Genomic DNA, 2,452 nt, shown 5'->3' on the forward strand with positions numbered 1-2,452 from the left:
TCTCTTACCAATGACTTGAGGGTATCTTCATTAACCAGCCCTTCAACCATATTTCCACTCCTCTCTGCCAGACTGGAGTGAGCCCTTTTATATTATCAGAGAGGCCTTAATTAGAGTCAGGTGCTCACATTAGTTTAATGGCCTCATCTGACTCTTTTCAGGTTAATTGGAGTCAGGTGTTCTCATTAGCCTGGAGCAGCCCCTGCTTTGGTCAGTCAGGGAACAGAAAACTGCTTATCCAGTGGCCAGTATATTTGCCGTCTACTCCACCGGCCACCACTGCTCTGCAGACCACTGTGGAGGGGGCCTGAAGGCTGAGTAACTTTTGGACTATGCTCTTGTGGTGTGGGTTTTGACTGTGTTTGCGGGGACACAGGGGTGTGGCGTGGAGCCTGCCCCCTAGTCCATCAGCGTGCCCCCCCCAACCCTCCCCACCACCACTGTCGACGCTGCCCCCTCCACCACCCCCAGCGGACACTCACCATCTGCCTTAAGCTCCTGCTTCTGGGATTCCACTGCCTGCTGGGCCTGCTGCCCCTTTCACCACCTTTGGGGCCTGCAGCAGCAGCCAGCCCGCATTGACTTTCTTTCACAAGCGCACGTGGGCGCACGTGCCCCCTGCCCCATCCTGGACTGACCCCCCCTTACCAGCCCCCAGCTTTGTCCCTGGCTCCCTGCCCCATTTTCCCCTTGCAGCCTTTCTGCCCTCCTCTTTACCCCAGCACCTCGCTGGCTTCAGTGTGTTTGCCTGCCCCGCCCTTGCCTCTGAAGCCAGCCCCTAGGTTCCCTGTCCTGCCTCCAGCCTGGTTCTCCTGTTGGATCATATTAAAGAAGTTCTGTATTAAAATCACAAATGAGTTTGATTCCCCAGAGTTTAAATTCCAGGGTATTACTAATTAAGAGGTCTCTTGGTTTTTGGTACTGTTTCTCTCCCTCTACGTGTGAAACTTGCAAGCTGCTAATTGTGTTAGTACATTCTAAGACAGAGTCTGTTCTCAAAGCAGTTCACAGAGAGAGAGACTCAAAACAATACTCTAACAACAGAAACAGCACCCAGAGACTCCCCACCCTTTTGTTGTAGTAACAATTGTGATTAAAATAGAGATAGAGGATGTATGTGGATGGATGCTTGGTGTGGATAATAACTGAATGATCAGGGAGGTGCCAGCCTAGGAATCCAGTGTCCATCGGCTGAAGAGGGCGTCAAGTGGAAATAACCAGAGGACCCCCCCCCCCCCGCCCCCCGGAGGGCAGACTGGAATCCACCCAACAGCCTCAAGAATGGGAGAACCAAAGAACAAGATAACATCTTGGAGCCGTCAGGAATGTGCTATCTGCTGATTGATTCAGCGGCAGCATGATGGAGCAATTCCCATAGACTGGCATGGGAAGAAATTCCTATAAAAATAGACTCTAAAAAGTGAGAACTTTGGGGTCTGATTCTGCAAACCAACTTCCAGGAGCATCAGATGAGCATCTGACAAGGCCCTGCTCCCTCCTCATGTCCAGGCCACCTGGCCAGTGGCTTGGCATGAGCAACTCTAAGGCTGGTAACTATGATAACAACCTTGCAGAACCTGTATGTGTGTGGGTGTGTGTTTGTATGAATGAATGTGTGAATAAATATGAGATTGAATGGAATGTTATAGCTATAACTAACTGCTTACTATGATTCTTTCTGTATTTACAATAAATGTGGTATTTTGCCTTTTCCCTTTAATAAGATCCTGCTGGTTTTTATTTTATTGGTACAACATTTTGGTGGAGAATTGCGAAAGGGGGAATATTGGTAAAAAACCTCAGTTATTGTAAATATTGGTGTGCACACCGCCAGCTCTAGTGAGCTAGGCATTTCTATTAGGTTAACCAGACCTGCTGGCCTCCGAGAAGGTAGCAGGAAAAACAGATTAAACCAGACCTGCTGGCCTCCGAGAAGGTAGCAGGAAAAACAGATTAAACCAGACCTGCTGGCCTCCGAGAAGGTAGCAGGGGACCTGCTGGCCTCCGAGAAGGTAGCAGGAAAAACAGATTAAACCAGACCTGCTGGCCTCCGAGAAGGTAGCAGGAGACCTGCTGGCCTCCGAGAAGGTAGTAGGGAAAACAGATTAAACCAGACCTGCTGGCCTCCGAGAAGGTAGCAGGGGACCTGCTGGCCTCCGAGAAGGTAGTAGGGAAAACAGATTAAACCAGACCTGCTGGCCTCCGAGAAGGTAGCAGGGGACCTGCTGGCCTCCAAGAAGGTAGCAGGAAAAACAGATTAAACCAGACCTGCTGGCCTCCGAGAAGGTAGCAGGGGACCTGCTGGCCTCCGAGAAGGTAGTAGGGAAAACAGATTAAACTAGACCTGCTGGCCTCCGAGAAGGTAGCAGGGGACCTGCTGGCCTCCGAGAAGGCAGCAGGGAAAACAGATTAAACTAGACCTGCTGGCCTCCGAGAAGGTAGCAGGGAGAAA

The 2,452-nt window shown here is 50.6% G+C and overlaps 1 long non-coding RNA gene across 1 annotated transcript; it reads right to left on the bottom strand.

The window, feature by feature from the left end:
- Nucleotides 1-1,545: 1,545 nt before the first annotated feature.
- LOC140916534 (uncharacterized) lies at nt 1,546-2,064 on the bottom strand. Its single transcript, XR_012160543.1, has 2 exons — nt 1,965-2,064; nt 1,546-1,872 (listed from the first exon to the last, which is right to left on the bottom strand). It is a non-coding gene; the product is annotated as an uncharacterized lncRNA (long non-coding RNA).
- Between the last annotated feature and the right edge of the window lie 388 nt (nt 2,065-2,452).

Source organism: Lepidochelys kempii, chromosome 8 (genome assembly GCF_965140265.1).
Source record: "Lepidochelys kempii isolate rLepKem1 chromosome 8, rLepKem1.hap2, whole genome shotgun sequence".
Classification (NCBI taxonomy): domain Eukaryota; kingdom Metazoa; phylum Chordata; order Testudines; family Cheloniidae; genus Lepidochelys; species Lepidochelys kempii.